At 42.2% G+C, this 27430-nt stretch overlaps 1 protein-coding gene across 2 annotated transcripts in view; it reads left to right on the forward strand.

The window, feature by feature from the left end:
- Window positions 1–27430, forward strand: part of WIPF1 (WAS/WASL interacting protein family member 1) — a 122863-nt gene that overhangs the window by 42358 nt on the left and 53075 nt on the right. Inside the window, exon 1 of one of the 2 annotated variants that reach the window (XM_043894186.1) lies at window positions 51–118. The exons of the other annotated variant lie outside the window; for it this stretch is intronic. The gene's annotated coding sequence lies outside the window, so the exon portion shown is untranslated. Of the gene's footprint in view, window positions 1–50; window positions 119–27430 lie in introns of those variants that run through there. 2 annotated transcript variants of the gene reach the window in all.

Here is a 27430-nt window from a genome sequence, read left to right on the forward strand (position 1 = left end):
GTCAGAGAAGGTGCAGTGAGGAAGTCTAATGTCACATGCAACACTTACAGGAAGTCGGCTGCAAGACAGCAGGGGAGCTTGAGAACTCGGTCGTTTTCAGCGGATTAAAACAACACAGGTTAGTGCTCCTTTTTTTCCCCCTGAAAGATCTTTCATAGCCGCTCTAAAATACCTAACTGGTTCTCTTTCCTTAAACTGCCCTGAGCGCCTTTTTGCGACATGAAGAAATTGCTCCAGCTTTGAATGTAGGAGCCAGGGTGTAGCTGGTGGCCACGCGCTGTTAGAGGAATAAGCATCAGGCCCTTATTATGAAAATGAAATTCTCAGAATCTCTTGCTTCCCGGTTCAGAACTTCTGTGCCCTAAAAAGCAAACCACCATATGGTCCTTAAATTACTTATTTCATGGAATTTAGCTAAGCTTCTCATCAAGTTCACCTGTTAGCATAAACCAGGACCCATCAGCTTGTGTTTACGGCAGTCGCAGGGTGTTCAAAGGGCAGTAGAAAATGCAGCAATATTGTATGGACAAACATGCTACAAGACTATGCAAAAGTCTGTTGCTTTTATGCACTTTTTATTTTCTGGTGGAATGAATCTTTTGGCTTGTATTTCCTGTTAAAATTATTTCTCATATCTTTATCAAGTCTCAAGTTCCCTTTTAAATTTTTTTATGCTCTCTTCCTTCCTCCTTGTCTTCTACTGTTGTTTTAAGAATGTCCTTCTTTTATTGAAAATGGAAGTAAAGGGGTGCGGGCAGTTTGAATGTGGGATGAGGAAGTCCCCTGCCTGCCCTGCCCCCACCGCGGGTTCTGAGAACACAGCTTGGAGCTGTCCTGTCCTGGTTGTGCGGGAGCCATGAGGTCTGCCTGCTACCAGGGCTTTGTCTTCAGCCTGTACATCTCCAGAGAGGACAATCTGAAGTGTCTAGAGCAGAACCTGAGAGATGGTTGAAGCTTTGGAAATTAGAGCCCAGATACAGCTAAACGGCCCAAGGTTATTCATCTGATGGCCCATGAGGGACAGTTTAATAAGGAACTTTCAACAAAAGGCTCTTGCACAATGGCCTGCCACTTTCAGACCTGAATAAAAAAGGAAAATGTCTCAAATCTGAGTGACAGGAAAGAAGTCACTACCTTCTTGGGCTCTTATTAAGCACTAGAACAGGTTAGCCAGCGACGAGTTTTGTTTTTTTTTTTTTTCTGGACCATTTGAAAACAGACTAATTCTTGCGTAGCTGTGTTCATGTGTTAATAGAGGTAGAGAGAGAAAAGCAGAGAAGAGCCCAGGTTTGGGAGCTTCCTGTTTCCTGTCTTCATTCCAGCCCAGAGGGTTCTACAAAGTGTCTGTACTGAAAAACAGAACAACAGTGGGGTGAGGGGTTAGCGGACTCACGTGTTGTTTATATCCTAGTAATGCGAAATCCAAAACTATGAGGCAAGAGAAAATTGTTGATAATGTGCTCAGATTGCCACATTTTTTCCCCCATTTTTTGCTACTATGTTGTGCAAGAAGATGGTAAGGAAGCTGACAGACTAAGGGAGGATTGGAAGCTAGAGATCTCAGCCCTAGTGCTTTTAGAAACCCTATACTGGCTCTGAGGGAGGCAGTCCATGTTTCCAGTCAGAGGTGGGGGCTAGAGGAGAGATTGGACTTTCTTTGTGTTGGAGTCCTTTGCACAAATAAATGCCTAGAGGAGCCTCATGGGGGGGAACTGTGGTGGAGAGGTCTCTTGCATATGGCACCAGGAGCACCCCTGAACAGCAGAAAGAGGCTTCCATCTTCGTGGTAGCTGGACATGCCTCGAAGGAACTCTTCTTTCAGTTTTGTTCTGATTTTTTAATTGGTCCTAGAGATTTATTGTTCAGAGAGTTTTGTAGTCTGCTAATCTGCTGCTCATAGCGGAAAAGGGTTTTTTATTTCTTTAAATGCTTTCCAGATGGACTTGACATCTTTTTTCAGAATGCATCCTTCTGAAAGCTCTTTCCTTTTCCCCTTGGGACATCTGTTCTCTGCCCATCCATTCCTCTAACTTTCCACATTCCCTGTGTTCCTTTATGTTTGAGATACAAGACAAGCTTCATTAAGTGTCATTATTATGCAAAGTCTCTGATCCCCAAACCTGAAAGTGGTTCTTAAAAAAAAAAAAAAAAAGGAGGACTCAGAGGAGCAGAAGGTGCTAGATCCTGTTGGATGGTGGATAACACCTGAAATATTAATCTCACATGTAATTCTTAGACAGGAAGTGCTGCCAGTTCAATGTGGAGGCCAAAAGTAGAAACATAAATGGTCACCTTTTACCTGGAGTTGAAAAATGCTAAATTTTATGGGGAGGGACTACATGGGCATGTCACTGAATTCTCTAAATAAGAAGAGGAAGGGGCTGACTTCACAATCCGTCTTCTCCGGGACCCTGACATATAGGCAGGTCTCTTTTCCCCAGAGTCTCAGATAATACAGAGTAACACGCCAGAAGCAGCATCTACAGATATTGGAGTGGCTTGGGCTTCAGAGGAGTGAAAGGGTGAGATACACAAAGTATTCATGCTAGTAGAGAAGAAGAAAATAATGAAACTGATGAGTGCAACCTTTACAGTTGAATTCATCCTTGGCCGTCTTTCTGCGTCGGCATCAGCAGGTCTGTAGGCCATCTATCTCTCTGGGCTTTCTCAGAGAGAAGTTCCTGGGCATGGGCGGGGCAGAGGGTATTGTTGTTATCATCACTGCCATACTGGAAAATATTGGGAGCATAGGTTTGGTTTTTTAACTGTGGTAAAATACACATAAAATTTACCATCTTCAACTATTAAGTGTGTAGTTCAGTAGCATTAGATGTATTTACCTTGTATAACTAATCTCCAGAACTTCTTCATTTTGAGAAATGGGTACTCTGTAGCCATGAAACAACTCTCCGTTTCCCCTCCCCCCAGCCCCTGGCACCCACATTCTACTTTCTGTTTCTATGAGTTTGACTACTCTAGATACTTCATATAAGTGGAATCATACAATATTTGTCTTCTTATGACTGCTTTATTTCACTTAGCATAAAGTCCTCAAGGTTCATCCATGTGGTAGCATGTGTCAAAATTTCCTTCCTTTGTAAGGCTGTATAGTATAGTCTGCTACATATACCACATTTTCTTCATTCATTCATCTGTGGGTGACATTTAGATTACGTCTGCTGCTGCTGCTGCTGCTGAGAAGTCACTTCAGTTTTGTCCGACTCTGTGCGACCCCATAGACAGCAGCCCACCAGGCTCCCCCGTCCCTGGGATTCTCCAGGCAAGAACACTGGAGTGGGTTGCCATTTCCTTCTCCAAGATTACGTCTACCTTTGGCTATTTTCAATAATGCTTCTGCTGTGAACATGGGTGTACACATACCTCTCTGAGATACTGCTTTCAGTTCTTTTGTATATATACCCCAAAGTGGTATTGGTGGATCATATGGTATTTCTCTTTTTCATTTTTTGAGGAATTGCCTTACTGTTTTCCATACCAGCTGTACCTTTTTACATTCCCACCAACAGTGCCCCAGGGTTTCATTTTCTCCAAAACCTAGCTAATACTTGTTAATTTCTGTTTTTTTCCCCTTCCATAGCAGCCATCCTAAAGGATGTAAGATGATATCTCAGTTTTGATATATATTTTTCTAACAATTAGTGATATTGAGCATCCTTTTATATGCTTGTTGGCATTTATACATCATCTTTGGAGAAATACCAGTTCAAGTCCCTTGCCTGTTTTTCAGTGAGGTTATTTGGTGTTTGGTTGTTGAGCTTTAAGTTTCTTTATATATTCTGGATATTTAGAGAACTGTAGATTTTTTAAAGTATTGCATATGCAGGTTCTAATGTTCATATTGTCTACTGGTACCAGCTGCCTCCTGTGACCTCCACCCTTGGGAAAGAGCATGAGTTTCAATAATATTTTTTTTTCAACAGTTTAATTTTTATTTTAACTCTTCAGAGTGCTACATAAAGTCTCAGTCATTTTCAGTTTGGTTTTTGAAAACTGACAAAAGTGAAGGGAAAGGGAAGAAAGGGAAGAGCTTAGGGTAGTGCTTTTTAGTCTTTCCATACTTTATACTTTTTTAGCTATGTAAACTTCGGGAAAAAGCCTTATCCTCAATTCTGTTGACTAAAACTGAACTCCGTGTTGGGATAAAAATACCTTCTGAGAATCATCCAGTAATTATGTCTTCCTATTACCACCCTCCCTCCAAATGCACAGACTCAAAGATACCTCAGATTACAAAATCATTGTCATTTTTCTTCATGAATGCCTCAAAAAAAAAAAAAAAGTGTATTTTGCTTCTGGATAGTAAGGACCCAAAGAGGAATTGAACTGTGTCCCAGGAAAAGGAACAAGAGTAGTGGGACTCTTCTGGAGTTGTGGCCATGGTGTTTGTTTTGATTTCAGACTTTCAGGAAGGAACTTGTAGGGAAGATGTGATGGGCAGAGGGACACAGTCCTGTGGGGACTGCTTTTGCTGGAGGCGCTGACTTCTAAGTGAAGTACCATCGAGATTAGGGAACGGATTGCCTGTGTACCTGACTGATTCTTGCCTCTGCCATTTCAGTTTCCCTCCACTTCTTCATCAGTTAGAAAGTTTGTGCTGTTCTCCACCCCTCTCAAAAGGGTATCAGAAAATGACCAAAATGCTTGCATTTGTTTGTTAATGAAAGACAGGGAAAACTTTTTCTCAATAAATAAATAAATAAACTAGGACAAGATGAATCCTGGAGGTGGAACCCTGTTATGATGCAACAAATGAGCAAACTTCAGCAGCAGTTCTTCCTGGTGTACATGACATCCTATGCCAGTTTCACCAGGAGGTGTTCATATACCACCAACATCGTAATTTCTCAATACTAATTAGAAGTTACTGCTTTGAGACTGTCTAACTAGCTGGATACTTACCAGAGTGTCTGTTTTTGATACTTTCTGGTATGAGTTAGGCTTGCTTCCTACTTTTGTGTGTGTCTGGGTTTTAATAATATGTCATATTTTAGGTTCACTCATTGTATTGGTTTGTAATCCTAGTGTGACATAAAAACACAGATTCTTTTGTTTTTTTAATATTAGGATGCATGTTTGCACACACACATGCAGCCACCCATACACACATGTTGTTGTACAGTTTCTAAGTCATGTCAGACTCTTCGGGATCCCATGAACTGCAGCATGCCAGGCTTCCCTATCCTTCACTATCTCCTGGAGATGCTTCCTCAATTAAAAGTCATTAGATGGTATCTTGGCACCTACAATTATTTAGAATATGCTGCTAACTTCAAGCTAGGAAGTTATTCGTGTATTATGCCTATAGATTCATTTGGAGGGTCTGCTAGTGAATTGCTATTCTTTCAATAAATATCTGACTGTTTACGGGGTGGTTTGGAGCATTTTTTGATTTCCAGGCTGGCTACAGAAAGACCTGGTCTTCCCTGAAGACTTTAGAGACCTGTAGAATGATCCTGCCTCCTGGAAACTGGGTGTGGGACCAGTGCAGGGGCTGCCCAAGACCTCAGCAGCTTGCTACGCAGACAGCTGCACAGAGGGCGCCAGCCCCGCCCTCCCACTGCGGTGTGGCTTCTTAGGAAAGTCTCAGTTCCAGAAGCCATTTCACCAACCCAACATTCCTGATGGGCTGCCACCAGGGCTTCGCCTGAAAGCTCTTTGAAAGCAGACTTGCGCCTTCACTCTTTCTCTCCTTCCCTCTGTATGCCCCTCTTCTGTCTGTGCTTCACTCTCACTCCTGCCTCAAATGCCCGTCACCTCCTGAAAACAGGCTCAGGAAAGAACTCACCTGCGTGGACCGCTGACTTCCTTCCCCAGCCCTGCGTCTAAGCTTCATGCTCTACTTCCTTGGACCAGTTAATGCTTTCCCCTGCAAATCAAGGCTGATGAATAAGCACAGTTGCCAGAATGAAAGTGTTTGAGAGGTTTTATGTAGGGAAAATAACTGGGGAGGAAATAATGTTATTATAAGATAGATCATGGTGAATCTGGAAGGGTAGACAGTTTACTTTTTAAAAACTGCTTTTAAGGACTCATAAGGAAGTAGCAATAGGGGAAGGGGAATTGAAAAGGCCAGAGGATAATGTGCTCCAAAAGACAAAAATGTTAGGTTATTCAAAAACTATTTTTTTCTCCTACTTCAGTGCCAGGAACATCTGGCCTTGGGGAAAGTTTCAGAAAGAGGATTTTGGATGCTGTTGTCACTATTCAGAACTTAAAGAGATAGGTAAAAAAAACAGAACCCTGGGTTTTTAGAAATAGAAGGAACCTTCAAGGGTTCAATCAGTGGCTCAGACAGTAAAGAATCTGCCTGCAGATCATCCCACCCTCATAATTGGCCTCCAACTAATAAAAATCAATGAAAAAAAGAGAAAAAATAATAATAAAAATAAATAAATAAAATAATAATAAAAAAAAGAATCTGCCTGCAATGCAGCAGATCGGGGTTCCATCCCTGGGTCAGGAAGATCCCCTGGAGAAGGAAATGGCAACCCACTCCAGCATTCTTGCCTGGAGAGTTCCATGAACAGAGGAGCCTGGCTGGCTACATTCCATGGGGTCGCAAAGAGTCAGACAGGACTGAGAGACTAACACACATGCATAAGTCACGGGTTCAATCCCCTCGGTTTTAGATTTGGAAACTGAGGCCCAGAATGGCTAGGAGAGTTGTCTTGGTTGAAAGAGCTAGTGACAGTGGTGGACGTGGATCAAGGCTCCTGACTGTGGCATGGGCAGCAGTGTTGAGAACTCCCAAGGACTTGACATTGATATCAGTGCCCCTCTGGACTCTACAGAGGCCAGACCCATGCCTAAAAAGAGCAGGCCAAGAGACTGAGGAGTTTATGAGCTCACAAAACTCCAGCTAAGTGACCTCTGTTCCTGGAGGGAGCTATAGCAATATGGGTGTAACCTTGACAGTAGATACCTAATCTATCCTACCTGGAGAAAGTTTGTATGCAGTGATGGCTCCCTTGGAGCAAAGAAAAGGACAGCCCAGAAAGGAAAAATCCCCAGTGTTGCCCAGGGTTGGCCAAAAAGAGACCCTCAATACTGTGGACAGGACTGTGGAGTAAGGGGAGGGGGTTGTCCCTTGTGTAGCATGGATGAAGATTAGGACTCACCATGGCCCGGATTAAGTAGCCTTCAAGAGGCTTACTCAGCCTTAGCCCTGATTCCAAGATCCCTTCTGAAAAAGTACATCAGTTTCCTGGATACCAATATCTCAGAGTATATTCTGGACAGTGGCCATGGTCAGTGGAAAGTAATGCCATCATTTGTGAATACTGGTGTGCCTGGGAGCCTCTCATGAATTTGTAAGATCGGTCAGTCATTCTGAGTCTGAGCCCTCTGGCTCCCGATAAGGAGATTTGGGGGCCTCTAGGTAAGAACATTTGGGGACCTTTAGGTGCAGTCCCTGAGCTGGAGGTGTGGTGATCCACTCCTCCCTGGGAACGCCCCTCCACAGGGTCTTCCTGGGCAAGCGGCAGACTCTCCCCCGTGTCAGTCCTACGTCTTTGTCCCTCCTCTCTAAATAAGAAAATAAAATGTAATATGTGGGTCCTGCAGTGGAACATTACAAGCCCTTTTAGGACTCTTGATATTTCATGGGTTTTTTGTTTGTTTGTTTTTTGCTTTTCGAGGGGCATTTTCCCTTAATTCAGAAATATTTTTTGAGCACCTTCCATGTAGATCTTATATTCTAGGTGGGAGATGTGGATAATAACAGTAAACCTAACAAAATGGGAAGTTACATAGTCTGTTACAAGGTTAGAAAATAACAAGGGCTAAGGAAGACACGCAGCATGGTAGGAAGGGTGGGAAGGCATTGGTGGGCATACAGATTTAAGTGGGGCGGAGTGGGGGGTGATTGTCACAGAGAAGGTAGCATTCGAGTGAGAACTTGGAAGAGGTGAGAGAAATTGCCTTGCAGTTACCTAGGGCTTTGAGGCGGAGCAAATCTGGTGTATTCAAGGAATGAGGAGGAGCTGGTGTGACCGGACAAAGTGAGGAGGAGGGAAGTAGGGAGGAGTCCTAGAGGGCCTTGTAGGCCCATGTAGGATGCTAGCTCTCACTCAAGAGTGAGGGGGAGCTTTGGGAGGACTTTGAGCCATGAGAGTTGATGCTCTGACTTTGCTCTTTAAAGGATGCCTCTGGCTCCTATGTTGAGAAGAGCAAGAGTTGAAGAGAGAGGCCACTGCAATATCTGGTGAGAGATGACAGTGCTCTGGGCCAGAAGGGCAACACTAGAGGTGGTGAGGATTAATCAAAGTCTGGTTTTTGTTTGTTGTTTCTCCTGGTCAAAGTATTGTTGTTTTACAATATTGTATTAGTTTCTGGGGTATAGCAAAGTGATTCAGTTATATATATATATATATATATATATATATATATATATATAATTATTTATGTGCTTTTCCATTATGGTTTATTGCAGGATATTGAATAGAGTTTCCTGTGCTGTACAATAGGACCTTGCTGTTTTTCCATACTATGTATAATGGTTTGCATCTGCTAATCCCAAACTCACGGTCTAACCCTCCCCCAGCCCACTTTCCTGCTGGCAACCATAAGTCTTTTCTCTGTGTCTGTGACACAGACAGAGAAACAGTCTGTGCTTTGTAGATACGTTCATTCGTGTTGTATTTTAGATTCTACATTTAAGTGACATCATATGGTATTTGTCCTCAGTCTGGCTTAATTTCACTTAGTATAATAATCCCTGGTCCCATCATTCATTGTTGCTCCCCGTGGCATTATTTCATTCCTTTTTATGGCTGAGTAGTATTCCATTTATATCTGTACCACATCTTCTTTATCCATACATCTGTTGATGGACATTTCAGTTATTTCCATGTCTTAACTATTGTGAATACTGCAGAGCCTGGTTGTTTTGAAGGTGGAACAAAATTAACTGTTGAATTGAATGATGGTACGTAGAAGAGAGGAATCAAGGAAGACTCCAAGGACTTTGTCCTAGGCCTAGGAGGAATGGAAGTGCCATCAGACTGAGATGAGGAAGCCTATAAGTAGAGCAAGGTGGGTGGAGTGGAGGGCAGGTCTGTGGAGGTTAGTTTGCGCTGAGCATGGAGGTCTGTTGGACAGACTTCATATGGAGATGTTGAGTAGGCAGTTGGATATGTGTCTACATGTAGGAGATAGAATTCCAGAAGAAATTAATCTTCCTTAATGGTCTTAATGGTTGAATATTACTTCTAAATACATCTGTAGCTAAAACTCCTATAAAAACATGAACTAGGACTTTGCTTAAGGACTTATTCATTGATTGATTTCTGGGACTGAAATCAGAGAGTGTTTACTTAAGTAAATGAGAGTGGAAGGATCGGGATTTTTGTTTTAGGCCTTGCCTTTTACTGCTTAAGCCTCAGGGATTCCATAATTTTTTTTTTTTTCTGGCCACACCACATGCAGGATCTTAGTTCCCCAAACAGAGATCAGACTTGCACCCCCTGCAGTAGAAATGCAGAGTCTTGATCACTGGACTGCCAGGGAAGTCCCCATAATTCTTATTTTAAGAAAAGAAATTTTTAGCAAAGTAGGCAAAAACAAAGTTTATTTTTGTTCAGATGCTCAGTATTTAAACAAATCAAGTTTTTCTTTGTGTTTATGTCAAGACAATTGAAGAAACTCTTGTAAGGTCCTTTGCACCTTTTAATGTTTATGTATATATTACTATTATCTTGATAATTGAAGTTGCATTTATTGTAATTTAAGCAAATGTTAACTAGTTACACAAATATTAATGAATTAAAGTATGTTAGCTGTTTTCCTGGAAAAAAGGAAGTATGTTAACTTCATTCAGTGGGGAGAATTCTGAGTTCTCATGGGTTTGATCGAAGTCTGTACAAAACAAACATTTTGACCTCTAAATTCACTCTTTGTTTGCTTTTTAGTCAGCTTGAATGAACATAAAGGGTATATTTTTAAAAGACCTAAATTGGTACACTGGAATAACGCTAGCAGTTCCTACCTGAAACAGAGACTAAATGTTTTTATTCTCAATCTTGTGCTCAGTTTGTAAGAGCATCTATCAGTTTTGCCTTTGTCTCATTAGACCCTCAACCAGGTGTTGTGTGAGCCTTATTTACAGAGCTATTTATTGGGATGGCCAAAAAGTGCATTCCGGTCTTTTCTGTACAATGTTACAAAAAAACACAAATGAACTTTTACCCAATCTAATACCTCGCCTCAGAAGGGAAGAGACAGGGCTACAGACCCCAGAGCCAGAATTCAGACCCAGGGCTACCAGTATCCAAAGCCTCCCCTACTCTGCTTCCCAGAAGCATTAGCAAAATAAACCAACCAGAGCATTTCAGTAAAATAACGTAGACCGAGTGGCACCACAGAGTGACCTCTTTATCATGAACAAAAACATGGGGCTCCTCTCAAAAATTTCAGGTAGTTGCTAAAGCAGTCCTTGAAATGAGAAGATACGTGAAAAGAAGTCTCTTTTTTCATCTCTGCCCCACACAGTGGTGGGACTGCCTGAGTGGTGTGATGGCTGCGGGCTAAGAGCATGCCCCCCGCCAGCCCCACAGGAAGACGCCGCACCCTGTCTTGTGTAGGAGTCCCTGGTGCCAGCTGACGGCAGCTGTCCACGCTGCTCCTGGAAGGCGCCTGGGAGCTGCGAGTCTGAAGCCAGCCGGCCCTGAGGAGGCCTGACAGGGGCTTCCGAGAGCCTTGGAAGTGGTCCAGGAACTGGAGGCATTGACCTCAGCTCCAGGCTTAGAAAGAAGGGCTGGACTCTATCCCTCCAGTGCAAGCCAGACAGAGGGCTGAAGGGCAACAGGGTCAGTTCCCACACTGGAACCTTCCATGGGACCCTGGAGAGGAACAGCCCCCACCTCAGCAGATGATATTCAGACTGTTGGCCCTGGTGTAGCTGTGCTGGTTACTAAAATACTAAGATGCTTCAAAACCTGTTGGTGATTCATTACCAACCTCAGTCACCCAAGTGCACTCCCAGTACCCCAAGACCTCTCTCATGATTCAGCAACTAAGGATTAGTGCCTGGCACAGCAGGGGGTGACCCTGCTCTAGCATCCAACATTGTTTGGATTGGTTAGTGCCTGTGCCTTATGGGCTGTTAGATATTTTGACTGTAACTCCTGTCTCACCCCTAATAAAGCAGAACACTGTGAGCCGGTGAGGACCGATGTTTAAAAATTATTTATTTATTTATTTTTGGCTGTGTTGGGTCTTCATTGCTGTGCACAGGCTTTCTCTAGTTGAGGTGCGTGGGTTTCTCATTGCTGTGGCTTCTCTTGTTGCAGAGCACAAGCCCTAGAGCATGGGCTTCGGTGGCTGTGGCACATGGGCTGACTTGCCCCTTGACATATGGAATCTTCCCAGACCAGGGATCGAGCCCGTATCCCCTGCGTTGGCAGGCAGATTCTTAACCACTGGACCATCATGGAAGTCTGATGATTTTGATGGGGGCCCAGGAGGGCAAAATTTAAACTATAATTGTTCCCAAAATCACTGGTTCTCTGTTCTGGGCCTGTGGTTAGCATCCAAGGCTATTTTTTATCATCTAGAAGGAAAGCATCTACAGTGGTTGTCATTGGGAAAGTAATAAGTAGAGGTCACGCAGGGCCCCTAGAAACATAATTTTGTCTAGTGTTTCAAGGGCCCCCAGTTTCAGAAGATTGGATTTTTTAGGAATACATCTCTCCTCTACTTGGTTTCTACTCCTCTCCTGCCTGTCATGAGAAAAATGGTTCTCTCTGTGAAACATGGCTTGTTTGCCCCGCTAGAGCAGTTGCTGACCACCTGCCCAGAGGAGGTGAAAGTTTCGTTATAAGCCGAGCTCCACTAATCTTGATTTATTAGTGCCAAACACTTGCTTTTTGCAGCTGTGGGAACAGTTTTCAAAGCTGATTTATTTCTGAGTTGGACTAGCAGTACCACATGGTTAAGAAAAAAAAGGATTCTTTCACAAACACAGCAAATGCCTACACTTGGTGGTTCCAGGGGTGTGTGAGGAATCCTTGGGCCCATCCACACAGCATCAGACTAATTTTTAGGTGGTGCGAGGTGTGCTGAGTCCTTTAACATGGGGAGGGGGCCGTTAACCTGAAATCAGTGGACATAATACATCTTTATTTCCGCTAGCCTCTAACTAAAAAATTTGCATTTCTCTCAAGTATGAAGGTAGCCCACAAACTTCAGTAGTTATAGCAGCATTTGTGACCACATCCCCAACAGAAGTCATTGACATTTTACATCATTGAATGGTAGGCAGCTTCTAAGATGGTCCCCAAGGCTCCCCACCTCCTGGAATTCACACCCTTATTTACATCCCTCCCCTTAACGTGAGCTAGTTTAGTGACTCATTTATGGTGAACAAGATGAAGCAGAGAGGATGGCATGTCTCTTCTGATATTTAATTATATGATTTCCATCTTGGGGGCTCTCTCTCACTCTCTTGCTCACTGTGAAGAAGGTCAGCTACCATGTTCTGAACTGTCCCATAGAGAACCACACAGCCCAGAACCAAGGGAGACCTTTGACCAATAGCCGGCGAGGAACTGAGTCCTGCCAACATGTGAGTGAGCTTGGAAGGAAATTCTCCCCTAGTTACCATGTATGCTAGAAAAAATACATAATGACACCTGAAATGAATAGTTTCATGGATCTAGTTACTTAGGATGACACTAAATTATGGCTTTGTATTTTTTTAAGGTTAGTTGACTTTAAAAAAATATTAAGTGAATGATCTAGTTTGGGTGGTATGCAGTCATCCCAGAATTATGAAGTTGGTTTGCAAATGTTTGACATTTGGGAACCACTGCCTTAGGAAACTTATTGGGAGACCATAAACAGATAAAGAGATAACAGTTCAAGTTCAGGAAGGGAGGAGGTCTAAGTTCAATCAGATTGCTTCCAGGGTACTTGATAACCTAACAGGGGGGTAATCTTCACCCCTCCCAAACTTTCAGTCACGTGTCACACTGCCCCCTTTGCTGCTGCCCCCCAGAACACGAGAAGGGGGAGATGGGGTGGGGAGTGATTTGGGAGGCCCCAAGTCACTCACATCTGTGAGATCAAAGTATACACAGGATTTGAAGACTTAGTATGGCAGGCTGTAAAGTATCTCGTTAGTAATCTTTACATTGATTCACGTTGAAATGATATTTTAGATATATGGGATGAAATAAAACATATTCTTAAAGTTAATTTCATCCATCAGTAGAGAACTGTAAATTGCATATGTGGCTGGCGTATTTCTAATGGGCAGCTGCTCTCCCTGCCCGCAGATGAGAGAAAGTACCCAAGTGTGTGGAGGGGGCGTTGGGGGTGGTGGAGGCGGGGGGTTGGGTGTGGTGGCTAGCCCTGTACTGATTGTGCTAACCTGCTGTGATTCTGCTTGTCCCTCCCTGATCTCCAGACTGTGCTTCCATTTGCTTCCTGGATATACCTGATATCTTGCCGGATCTCAAGCTCAATGCCCTTCCTCTAAAACCGGGACCTCCTTCTGCCTTCCCCGTCTCATAAATGGCACCCCCTGTCTAATCAATCTCTATGTCTTGTTATTTCTCAAATAACATGCTGTATTACTTGAATCCATCTCCCCTTTTATATTTCCTCTGCCTCTTCCCTGATTTACACCTTCAGAGCCTGAGGGCTGGGCCAGGGCAGGTGAGTCTCCTGCCCTTAAAGACTCTAGCGTTTCACCTCACTGCCGTCAGAGTGAACTGATAAAGCACAGATGTGACTGTGGCACCAGTGCTTAAACATCTTCCATGGGGCCCCAGCACCTCCAGTTCGGGAGTCCAAATTCCTGAACACTGTCCGACCCTAGAGTGCCTTTCCAGCCGGCTGTGTCTAAGAAGCAGCCCTGCTCTCCATGGCCAGGGAGGCTTCTCTCCCTCCTCTGCTTAGCAGACTGCCTTCAAGCACAGCTCATGGCCAGCTCCTCTGCAAAGCCTTCCATACCCACGGCTCTGCCACCCTTGCGGCGTCTTTGTACCTTGTCACCGCCCAGTCACATGCATTATGATTATCTGCTCACATTATCTTCCTGCCTCCCATCCCCCAAGAATGAACCCCTCTCTTCCTACCTTGGTATACTTCCCCCTGCTACCCCAGAACCCGCACAGTCCCTGGCCAGAGTATCTTCTTAGTAAATGTTGGCTAGGTGAGAAAATAATAGATCAATGCTGAATGTTTTCATGCTTGTGGGGGAAAAAATCTGTTGGAGATTTAAGCAAGGATCTTAAGATCAAAGTAGTACTTAGATGTGAACTTTTGCTGTTGTCTATAAAACAAGTTATTCTGACTTGATGAAGATAAAATAGAATCTAGAACAGTAATGGTTTCCTTCTTGAAAAATATTGTATGCTTTTTTTCCTTTGTACTTTCACTCTGTTAACAATGGTTTTTGCTTCTGTTAAATTGTTTCAACCTATTCTAAAAAAATGACTCACAAGGCAAAACAATTAGATTCTAGTTCTAACTTGAATGCATTTCCCAGGTCCATAACCTCTGGGAGCTTTGGTTACCTTATTTGTAAACTGAAACAGTTTACTCAGGGATCTCTTAAGTAATTTCCATTTCTAAAATCTAAGGCATTTTAAGGTTTCAAGGGCCTGAAGATGGGGGCTGCTGATCATAGGCTTGTTTTACTCTTGTTTGTCAGCGACCCTTCTGACATTTACCTGGGAGTATAGAGTTTCAATATATGCTCTGTTCTACCCGTTGAAGAGAGCAGCTTAAGATAAAGCTCTTCTAAAACTGTAATATTCAGTGTTGGAAAGAGTATGGTATTGAATAGGGAGGAAGTGTAAGCCTTTCACACTGTGTTTCAAGAGAGTTTAAATTGTTAAGGCTGTTTGAGCCAGTATTTCTGTTTATTCTATGGCATAATCCTAGCTGAGCACAAGAATTTGCATGCAATGAAACTGATATTGGCACATTTATAAAAGCAAAATAAGAGATAACTAGATGACCAGCAACAGAAGAATGTTAAATAAATTTTGAACATAGACTATCATGCAGTCGTTAAAAATCAAGACTATTTAGTGGCACAAAAGAATAACAAAAAACTGGATTCAAGAGTTGGATACATTATAATCCTAATTAAACACATGCACATTTCATACACACACACACATTTATATTTATATTTATATATAGAGAGAAACAGAGAGGGACCAAAAAGAAATAATCCAGAGGGTTAGCAGAGTATACTTCTCAGTAGGAAGAGCAGGGTGCTGTTGGGGTGTAGAGATGAGACAGCGTGACACCCCAGTGTCTGGGAGCACCCATCTTGCGAGTGCTACAGACATAAATGAGCATCATTTAGTGGTGATGGGGTTCCATACAGTGAAGCTTTGGCAGGCCAGAGAAAAGGCCGTGGTTCACACTGCTGACTTGCCCTGCCGGAACCACTGCAGCTCTGCAGGGTCTGGGGAGCGTGGCAGCACCACCTCCAGGCACATACTCTTTCCAAGCTATTCCCAGCCAGCAAGAGCTTAACTTGTTGCCCTCCCCATGGCCTCACTCTGACCCGGAATCCTAGGAAGGAAGACCTCTGAAACTTAGGAAGGACGTTTGAAACCCTGGGGAAGGGCGGGGAGCCATCTTTACCACATCTGTTTTTGTTTGGGTGATTTATTTTTTATTGTAGCTAATTTACGATATTATTTTAGTTTCAAGAGTATATCAAAGTGACTCAGTTATACATATGTATATGTGTACATATATATAATCTTTTACAGATTATTTTCCATTATAGATTATTATAAGATATTGAGCATAGTTCCCTGTGCTATACAGTAGGTCCTTGTTGATTATCTGTTTTAATATGGTAGTGTGTATATGTTAATTCCAAATTTCTATCCTATCTTTCCTGTGCCCCCTACCCACCCCCATCCCCTTTGGAAACCGTAAGTTTTTCTGTGCCTGTGAGTCTATTTCTATTCTGTAAATAAGTTCATTTATATCCACATATAAGGAAAGACTAGAGATCTCTTCAAGAAAATTAGAGATAACCACGGGAACATCTCATGCAAAGATGGACCCAATAAAAGACAGAAATGATATGGACCTAACAGAAGCAGAAGAGATTAAGAAGAGGTGGTAAGAATACGCAGAACTGTACAAAAAAGATCTTCACAACCCAGATAATCACGATGGTGTGATCACTCACACTCACCTAGAACCAGACATCCTGGAATGTGAAGTCAAGTGGGCCTTAGGAAGCATCACTATGAGCAAAGCTAGTGGAGGTGATGGAATTCCAGTTGAGCCATTTCAAATCCTGAAAGATGATGCTGTGAAAGTGCTGCACTCAATATGCCAGCAAATTTGGAAAACTCAGCAGTGGCCACAGGACTGGAAAAGGTCAGTTTTCATTCCAATCCCAAAGAAAGGCAATGCCAACAAATGCTCAAACTACTGCACAATTGCACTCATCTCACATGCTACTAAAGTAATGCTCAAAATTCTCCAAGCCAGGCTTCAGCAATATGTGAACCATGAACTTCCAGATGTTCAAGCTGGATTTAGAAAAGGCAGAGGAACCAGAGATCAAATTGCCAACATCCTCTGATCATCGAAAAAGCAAGAGCGTTCCAGAAAAACATCTATTTCTGCTTTATTGACTATGACAAAGCCTTTGACTGTGTGGATCACAATAAACTGTGGAAAATTCTGAAAAAGGTGGGCATACCAGACCACCTGACCTGCCTCTTGAGAAACCTGTATGCAGGTCAGGAAGCAACAGTTAGAACTGGCATGGAACAACAAACTGGTTCCAAATAGGAAAAGGAGTACATCAAGGCTGTATATTGTCACCCTGCTTGTTTAACTTATATGCAGAATACATCATGAGAAACACTGGGCTGGAGGAAGCACAAGCTGGAATCAAGATTGCTGGGAGAAATATCAACAACCTCAGATATGCAGATGACACCACACTTATGGTAGAAAGTTAAGAAGAACTAAAGAGTCTCTTGATGAAAGTGAAAGAGGAGAGTGAAAATGTTGGCTGAAAGCTCAACATTCAGAAAACTAAGATCATGGCATCCGGTCCCATCACTGCATGACAAATAGATGGGGAAACAGTGGACACAGTGGCTGACTTTATTTTTCTGGGCTTCAAAATCACTGCAGATGGTGATTGCAGCCATGAAATTAAAAGACGCTTACTCCTTGGAAAGAAAGTTATGACCAACTTAGCATATTAAAAAGCAGAGACATTACTTTGTCAACAAAGGTCTGTCTAGTCAAGGCTATGGTTTTTCCAGTGGTCATATATGGACGTGAGAGTTGGACTATAAAGAAAGCTGAGCACTGAAGAAATGATGCTTTTGAACTGTGGTGTTGGAGAAGACTCTTGAGAGTCCCTTGGACTGCAAGGAGATCCAACCAGTCCATCCTAAAGGAGATCAGTCCTGGGTGTTCACTGGAAGGACTGATGTTGAAGCTGAAACTCCAATACTTTGGCCACCTCATGTGAAGAGCTGACTCATTTGAAAAGACCCTGATGCTGGGAAAGATTGAGAAGGAGAAGGGGACGACAGAGGATGAGATGGTTGGATGACATCACTGACTCAATAGGCATGGGTTTGGGTGGACCCCAGGAGTTGGTGATGGACAGGGAGGCCTGGCGTGCTCTGGTTCATGGGTTCACAAAGAGCTGGACACAACTGAGTGACTGAACTGAACTGAACTGATAAGTGATATCATATGATGTATGGCTTTCTCTTACTTCATTTAATATGATCATCTCTGGGTCCATCCATGTTGCTGCATATGGAAGTATTCCATTCTTGTTTATGGTTGAGTATGGTATATATACCACATCTCTTTTCCATTCATCTGTCACTGGACATGTAGGTTGCTTCCATGTCTTGGCTATTGTGAATAATGCTGCAGTAAACATTGGGGGGGTGGTGCATGTATCTTTTTGGGTTATGGTTTTATCTGGCTATATGCCCAGGAGTGGGATTGTAGGATTATATGGTAACTCTATTTTTAGTTTTTTAAGTATTGATGACTTTTATAATGTGCTTTTTAGACATTATTTTATCAATGAGCTCAGGATACAACATAGTATTACACAAAAAAGAAAATACAGTATGTACAAAAGTAGGACATCATAGTATATATCATGCATAATGTCATGGATGTGTGACCTAACAAAATAGATGTCAGAAACACATTTTAATGTGGTGGGGTGTGCAGACCAAGTCCCTTTCCACCAAGGAAAGGTTCGTGAGAAAGCTGGAATAGCTTGCAAAGCTCATAGCAGTTCCTGGCACAGTAAACATTAAATGATTCTTTTTTTTTTTTTTTTTCATTTATTTTTATTAGTTGGAGGCTAATTACTTTACAATATTGTAGTGGTTTTTGCCATACATTGACATGAATCAGCCATGGATTTACATGTGTTCCCCATCCTGAACCCCCCTCCCACCTCCCTCCCCATCCCATCCCTCTGGGTCATCCCAGTGCACCAGCCCCGAGCACTTGTCTCATGCATCCCACCTGGACTGGTGATCTGTTTCACACTTGATAATATACGTGTTTCAATGCTGTTCTCTCAGATCATCCCACCCTTACCTTCTCCCATAGAGTCCAAAAGTCTGTTCTATACATCTGTGTCTCTTTTTCTGTCTTGCATATAGGGTTATCATTAGCATCTTTCTAAATTCCATATATATGCATTAGTATACTGTATTGGTGTTTATCTTTCTGGCTTACTTCACTCTGTATAATGGGCTCCAGTTTCATCTGTCCCATTAGAACTGATTTAAATGTATTCTTTTTAATGGCTGAGCAATATTCCATTGTGTATATGTACCATAGCTTTCTTATCCACTCACATACTGATGGGCACCTAGGTTGTTTCCATGTCCTGGCTATTATATAAATGATTCTTGATTTAATACATATGTGCTTAAGTTACTAAGATTCATGTTGAGTGGTACAAAGGAAAATGCTAATTGTGAGGCAGTAGGGGAGCAAGAAATAGACTCTCTGTCAGGCCTCACTAATAGAGGGAGTTTGTTATAGGAAAGTTAGTAAGGGGGAACTCAGGACTAGCTCCACAAGGAGGCACATATTGGTTGGAAGCATGGACTCTGAGACCAGGCCATTTGAGTTCAGGCTGTGTCTCTACCACTTAAAAGCTATGTAGCCTTGGTCAAGTTACTTAACTTCTCTGTGTCCCATTGCCATCATCATCTACTTCATAGAATTATTGAGAAAACAATTGAATCAATATTTGTAAAAGGTCCTAGAATGCTCCTTAGCACACAGTAAGGGTGCAGTGAATGTTAACTATTATTGTTGGTGTTGTTAGTATTAATACTATTAAAATTATTGAAGACTGGGATGTAGTTTAGGGACCTGAAAAACCATGATGCACCAGGAGACTGGTCATCTCTTCTTTCTTCATGTCCACTGCTTAACTGGTTCAGCTTTTCCTTTCTGTCTCTTGTCTGTTTCCATCAGCTGACTGCCCCTCCCTCTCCTTGATCCCCGCTTCATCATTCCGAGGCTGGGAGGAACCTGACGGCCCCGTTTGAGTAGAGTTTTTCATGCCCAGCAAGCTCAGTGTGCTCCCCAGCCTGAAGACTGGCTGTTCCTGGCCTGGGAGCTGTTCTTGTCTAGTTGGCCATGGCTTGACTTCCTTGGTGGCTCAGTGGTAAAGAATCAGCCTGCCAATGCAGGAGATGCAGGAGATGTGGCTTCAGTCCCTGTGTCTGGAAGATCCCCTGGAGGAGGAAATGGCAACCCACTCCAGTATTCTTGCCTGGAGAATCCCATGGATGGAAGAGCCTGGAGGGCTACAATCCAAGGGGTCACAAAGAGGCGGACACGCCTGAGCAACTGAGCACACACTCACAAGGTGAGTCTAGCTGCATTTGGTCTCAGAAGGGGAATGTAGGCACAGAGAAAGCACTTGTAATTATGGAATTTTAAATTATTCTGAAAAGAGGACTCATAAAGAAAGGGTTAAAAAAACTTCACCCTGTAGAAGAGACCCAGTGACTTATGGCATTTTCCACCTAGTACACCGATGCATTTTCTAAGGCCTGTTAGTCACTGTTAGATCCAGAAAGGAAATTTATGTGACTAAGAACTGTGGAAATGAAACCTCAGAGACCTTTTTTGAATCTATGCCTTTCTAAGTCATGCCCTTTCCACCTGCATCAGCTCACAGTGTAGCTTGTCTACTTTCTGGTACCTTATTCAATTCTTTCGTGCCATGGACCAGCCAAGAAAGCACTGTGTGGTGTATAAACTACACACAAAGATGGTGATGGGTGTTCTGATTATTTTCTAAAGCTGGACAATGCCTTTGGGAAAGTTCATAGGCAGAAGCTAATATCACATGGTATGTATCCTCATGGACCACACTTCCTTCTCTGACTGTCACTGCCATGGACCTGCGTCTTTTCGCCGCTTCCTGTGTCTTCAAGGTGATCAGAATAACATTTCACTCCCTAGAAGTCACCACTGCTTTAGAAGTCGATCACTGAGTCAGGTCTGACAGCAAGGGCGCTTTGCTGCAATGCCTGTAGCTCCACAGGAAACAAGACAGCAGGAAACAAACTTTTAGGGGGTCAGCGCTCACAAGCTGTGTGAGACCATTGTTGCTTCTGGGCCATCTCTCTTCTCCAGATGCCTGTGATTTGGTATTTCTTCTGGCCAGAGAATAGCAATGGAAACACTGAACAGAAAGCATTCTATCCCTTGTTACTCAATGTGTTTTTTCCAGAGAAGCCCAAAAGGTTATGTTGGGTTTTGTGAGCTGCAGAGGATTGCCGACTGGTGTTCCACCTAGAAAGACAGACGTCAAAAACTGCAGGGGGGAGCTGCCCTTGTGGGTGGGCTGTTGAGCTGAGACAAAAATCTCTGCTTCCTGCTCCCAGCCTGAATATCATGAAGGGGAAGGGGAAAGCATCCTCTAAAATACTTCAATTGTCCCCACATGTCATCTGGCTACTAAATATTTTAAACTAAAAATCTTACTACGCAGTTGATTGTCAGTGACACATGTTTCTGATATTAAAAGTCAATCAGTCTTTTCTGTCTTCCTCTCAGAAAAATGAAAATCAAGTAAAATAAATATGTCTTCAGCTGTGAGAATTTCCTCAAATGATCAGAACTGAAGGGCTTTTGGAACTTCCTTCACCCTGTCAGCAAGAAAAGACATCAAAATAGTGATACAGAACCAGGACTGAAAAAAAACGAAATTTAAAGATTTTTGCTGACATATCTAATGATCATCTCAAATGAAAGTTATTTGAAAAAAAAGAAGGATCATTATAAAATTTTGGTAGTAGTCACCACCTATTCTGTTAGAAAAGTAGCTGATCTTATAGAAAATTCCAAATGGTTTTCAAAACCAAATATAATGTGATCTTTGTTGTTAATTTGTTCACTTAATTTGAAGAATATTTATAAATGCTTGAAAGCTGGAAATTCAGTATTGGTCAGTTTAAAAGACTGTAGATATATTTCAGCCTAAGGTTGACCAAAAGAAAAAAGATTTTAGGTGTCCTGCTCCTTCTTAGCTCTGTAAGGACAACGTTGCAGAAGAAAGACCCATGGCACGGCTTCAGTGATGGAGAGACCAGGTATTAAAGGTGCAGAATGGCTTCTGGTCTGTTACTGGCTTCAGCAAGAGAGGTCAGACTCCGGGGCCCACCGGCCTCACGGAGAGAATGGTGCGCAGCCCCCTTACGTCCATGTGCATCTGTGTGGGAAGCCTTGGGGGTAGGTATCTTCTCTCACTCCATCCTGCCCCAGGATGGATAATCTTCCCCCTTTCATCCTCTTTGACACAATGAAATCACTGGATAATTGCTGACCCTCAGTTTTCCTGCATGTGTGTGTGTGACTAAGGCCAAGGTAAACTGGTCTCTTGGGTTTATTTTGAGTTGAAATTAGCTGAGCTGTTTGTTTCCTCTGAGCGTATACAGATGCTTTTTGAACTATCTTTGTGTTTGAGGGATTTTTTTTTTTCATGGTATCAGCACACCACTTCCTCCAAGTCATTACTTTGAAACAGCTTTGCAGAGGGAGATATTCCTGCTGGCCATCAGCTTGGCCAAGCAAGCGATGATTGAGGGATGGCAGCAGACCTTCAACAGTGTATTTCGTGTTTGTGCATGACTTCATGAAATGATTCCTCATCCACGAATTTTGGCAGACAGGATGGGCTATCATCTGACCTTCCCAGTAGAAAACTGTGTTTTGTTAACATCAGGCACTGGCTCCCTGTTTGAATGATACTCAAAGTTTAGGCTAAAATAGTGTCCTCAGATGACCCTTTGCCTGCTCTCTCTGAGAAATCCATGGAACCCTCTTGAATGTGGATTTCTACTTAATCTTTGATCCTTCCATGCTCTTTGGTTCTGATAAATTTTTAGAAACTGCAAGTTTGAGTAAAGTCATTCTTAAGTTTCTTTTTATTATACTTTAAATATTTTTAAATAAATGACCTTTGAATGCTCTTAAATGTTGATGTGCAAACATATAGTGTTTTTACTAACATGCTTTATAAATATTATTCCTCTTCCATAAATTCATACATTTCTTTTCTTTTGAGAATAGTAATATTTTATAGTATCTTACAAGTGAATTCTAAACCTTTCAGTTCTTTTATGCTTATGCTAAGGAAAATAGGACTAGAGATTTAAAATATACAATCATAGTAAGTTTATAGTGATTTTATATTCCCAGATTTATGGATTTAAAGGAAACTGATTTGACTTTCATCCAGTTCTGATTTTATACTTTTTTAAATGTTACTGCTTTCTTGCATAGGGGGAGGGAATAGGAAGAGTTACACTTAAGGAAAATCACCACTGAATTGACCCAACCCTTCTATGGACTTTATTTTTGTAAAAGTGCGAATTCTAGCAAAGCAGCAACAGGCCCCAGTTACTTCCCTGAGCAGTGTGTACTGTATACTGCCTTTTATACTTATTTATTTATTGCTGCTCTGGGTTTTCGTTACTGTTTGGGCTTTTCTTTAGTTGCAGCGCGTGAGGGCTGCTCTCTAGTTGTGGTGCACAGGCTTCTCACTGCGATGGCTTCTCTTGCAGACCCTGGGCTCCAGGTCCACCGACTTCAGTAGCTGTGGCTCCTGGGCTTTCGAGCGCAGGCTCAATAGTTGTGGCGCACGAGCTTAGCTGCTCCGTGGCATGTGGTATCTTCCTGGACCAGGAATTGAATCTGTGTCTCCTGCATTGGCAGGCAGATTCTTTATCACTGAGCCACCTGAGAAGCCCTGTTCACTGTCTTTTACATTGTTTTTAAGTAATTGTTAATGAATCTAGGGTTTGATGTGTGGTGTTCTCCATTGCTCAACCTTGTACAACTTATGCCTATAAAGACTTTGAGACACCTCAACTGTGTGTCTCTCAGCACTTCTGAGAAACTCCCGTCTATATTTACAAGATATATAGGGAGGAGGTGGAAGGCAAGGGAGGAAAATCTAATCTCCAATCTAATTGTCCAATTAGAAGTTGAAGAGAAGTCAGTAAACCCCATTAGTGAAGAATATTAAAAATATACCTCCAGAGAGTATTTTGCACGAGGTAGGAGCAAATCTTGGATGAATATAAAATTTTGTGTTCAGAAGCCTTTGTACTTTGGAAAATAAAATTTCCCATTGGTGATCTTCATATTGGTTTTCCATGAATTTCCTGCCAACAGGAGTTGGATCCTCATCATGTTTTCTGTGTGGTATTAAATTTTGCTGAAGCTTCACTTGACTCTTGGCACAACTGGCTTTCACGTCAGAGTCCCTCAACTTGTGGTGGCTGAACTTGGGCATATTGATAGGAAGCATGGTTTTGTTTTCTCACTTGCTCAGAGACATCAGATCTCGTCTCAAGGCCTGTTGTCTTTCAGTTCATTATGTGCCATCTCTGAAAACATTCACACACCATTCCTATTCTTTCTGCATGTCCCAACCACTAGAATAAAGCAGGCTTGAGAAGAACCTCTGTCTTTCATTCCCCCGTTGGGTGAGACAGTCTCAAAGGGCTTTGGGACCCTTTCATAGAGCACTGAAGACAAGTCCAGCTCTCTGCAGTGGGGGATCTGGGGTCCCCATCCTCCTCTTGGAGCTTTAGCTGACAACTGCCAGGGAGCCTCTCCAGGTGAAATGAAAACAAGGCAGTGAACCCAAAATCAATTTACAAGTTCCTGTGTCTTCTTAACTTTTACAAGAAACAGTTTTTTTAGGCAGTTTCTGGGGCATTTTTTCTGAGTCTGTGTCCACTGAGTCCAGTGACATTTAAAATTGCACAGATATAAAGTAATTAGCCTCCAATGAATAAAAATAAATGGAAAAAAATAAAAATAAAATTGCACAGAAATGCAGAGGCATTTGTAAATGAGAATAGGACCAGCACAAATTGTGTAGATCGATGCCAGGTTTTTGAGACAGGCCTAAGGAGACCTGAAAACTAACTGTAGAACCAGCATAAAATGGAGACTCTGAAATTGTGAGTACCCAGGTTTTCTTAATTATTTCATGCATGCCTAGTCATATCTAACTCTTTGCAGCCCCATGGACTGTAGCCCCCTAGGCTCCTCTGTTCATGGGATTTCCCAGGCAAAAATACTGGAGTGGGTTGCCATGTCCTCCAGGGGATCTTCCTGACCCAGGTATCAGAACTTGTGTCTCCTGCATCTCCTGCATTGCAAGGGGATCCTTTTCCACGGTTTCATCTGGGAAGCTCTTTCTTGACTATGATATAGAATAAATTCTTTATCCTTAAATTACATCAAATTATCCCTCTAGAAATAAAAGGAGCCACTTCGCCTGCTGTGTTCCCTCCTTTACCAAGTATAACTAGGGAGACGTTGAGCTCACTTAATAATAATAATGATAGCTGATGTTGTTGAGTGTTTAGTATTGTGCCAGGCATTTTACCCCAAAGCATATATCTTTCTCACTGAGACACATTGAACATCATCAAAGTCCAGGAGAGAAAACTGTATGAAGTGAGGAACAGCTCTTGACTTGGGAAGACCCAGGTGAAAAGGAGACCAGAGGATGTCATTCCAGCCCAGGTCTTCCGGTTAATCATCAAATAGCTAACTGTAGTTACTTTGAATGAATGACCTAGGCTCAGAAGGGTTTTTATCACCAAGTTTTTAATAACAAAAAATTCTAAGTTAGATTTTACTTTTTCCAGAATATTTGCAGAATGGCTAAGGAAGATGGTAAAGCTGGAATGGAAGCTTGGATGCTTATTAGGTCAGCCTAAATTACTCCTTAGTTCCTGGGAACTTCGGTCTTGTGAAAGATGGAATACGATGACTCAGGGTCATAATGGTTATTTTCTGGACTCAGACTTTAGAAGTTTACACATGTCTGCACGTGTATAACATAAATCAGGGCATTCCTACTTCTGCCTTTGAGACGGGAGGAACTGTGGTCAGATGTGCCTGGATGTCCTGCTCTTTCCTTTCAACGTGGGGTGGAAACATTGCTTAGAAGGTGGACATTCTCAGAGGCTCTACAAAATTACCATAGTTGCAGTCTCAGGGAATTCTTTTGTAAGCGTATTATGTGTTGGGAGTAGGGGTGATTTTCTTGATTTATGAAATTTGCTTTATAAACACACAGAAATGGCCACTGCTGTCCACCCAGTCTCCCAATGGTTAAAACATTTTATTTTCTCTATGAAAAGTCGTGGAGCCTTTAGATGGTCTTCAAATTCAAAAACAGAAGAAATAAGGGAAAAGAGTTAAAAGCCTATAATTAAAAAAAAAAAAATCCAGATAACAGATAGCTAATGGAAAAAGATATTCTAAAAATGGAGAAGATAGTAAATATATAAAACATCTCAACCTCATTAATAACCAAAGAAATGAAAATTAAAATGGCTCATACATACAATTTTTTTGTCTATCAAATTAGCAGATTTTGAAAAGTGACAGTAGTGCATGTTGAAAAGAAATGAAATGGGTGCTAGTGAGAATAAGAATGGTAAAACTGAGAAAACAGTATAACAATATGTATCAAGAGGAAAAAGGAAAAACTTCATATATTTCATTTCTAGCTATTGTACTCTAATAAATGTATCCTAAGTAAGTACTCTGAAAGGATCACAAACATTTCAATACAAGTATATTAGTCATGGTAGGATTTTGTAATAATAAATTGGATGTAATTTAAATGTCTAACAATGAAAAATATTTACATAGGTAATAGAACATCCATAAAAATGAAACATGAAGCTAATAAAATTATGTTAGGCTAATATTTGATAACATGGGGGAGTGTGAGAAAGATGAATATAAAACTATATATATATAGTATGATCCCATTTCAGATGCATACACAGAGAGGAAAAAAGACGAAGGAAAGTCTAAAATGGTAACTGGTTTTCTCTGAGTATTAATGGGTCATTTTAAAATTACATTATTCTTATTTTCTAAACTTTTCACATATGACTTTTTCATAATATGTATTTATTTTAAGGAAGAAAACTATAAAAAGTAGGAGAAACTTAAGTTTACCCCAGACAGCATTTCCCTCCACCTGAATGTCTTCCTTTCTCTGAACAAAAAACTTGGGTTAACAACTCCTCTGTCTTTAAAAAGCAAGTCAGTTTCCTCCTGACATCTTGATGAGATCATCTTACCCTATGGAGGGGAGTTAGGAGTGCTGGGTAAGAAGTACTTAGGGACAGGGGCCCCTTACGTCCGGAGTGGGGTCAAGGCAAAGTGTAGGGCTGGCTCGGGGATGGGGCAGAAGCTGAGGTTGGTGCAGCAGAATCATGAAGCCCTCTCCCTTGAAAAACTGAAACTAAAGTTTTAGTTGAGCCCTATTGTGAATTAAATAAGACTTTTGTGGGCTGGCCTGGCAGGATGTCCTCAAGTATGTTTGTATAGAAATGGTTCTCAAATAGAAATGATTACCCCCAGATACACTGTACATTTACACTAGAGTCCGCCTGAGTTAGCCCTTCTTCTGGGTGTGACCTTGTTAAGGCTTCTCTGTGTAACACCTGTGCTGCACAGAATGGAGATAAATTGCTTTCCTTCCATCACATCCTCAACTCAGGTATGAATGCTCCGTGAGCGTGGTGATCACTGTGTGATCTTACCGTTTGACCCCTGTGGCATCCCTAACCCCTGAACCAGCGCTCAGCACGCCACGGGAGCTGAGGCTGCATGGAAGCCCTCACAGGGTTCCCGCTCCTGGTCAGCCATGTGGTTAGAGACAGGTACACAGGGAGAGCAGATAAAAGATCCTAGAAGATTTTACTTCTGGAAAATAACCTTCCTTGGGTGTTTTTTCTTCTTGGCTGGAGAAGACTGGCCAGGAGGTTGCGTGTGGGGCCAGAGGGGCCAGTCAATAAGGAAGGCACCTGTGGGGACCAGGAGGGGCAGAGGCCGGAGTTGG

This window comes from Cervus elaphus, chromosome 33 (genome assembly GCF_910594005.1).
Source record: "Cervus elaphus chromosome 33, mCerEla1.1, whole genome shotgun sequence".
Lineage (NCBI taxonomy): Eukaryota > Metazoa > Chordata > Mammalia > Artiodactyla > Cervidae > Cervus > Cervus elaphus.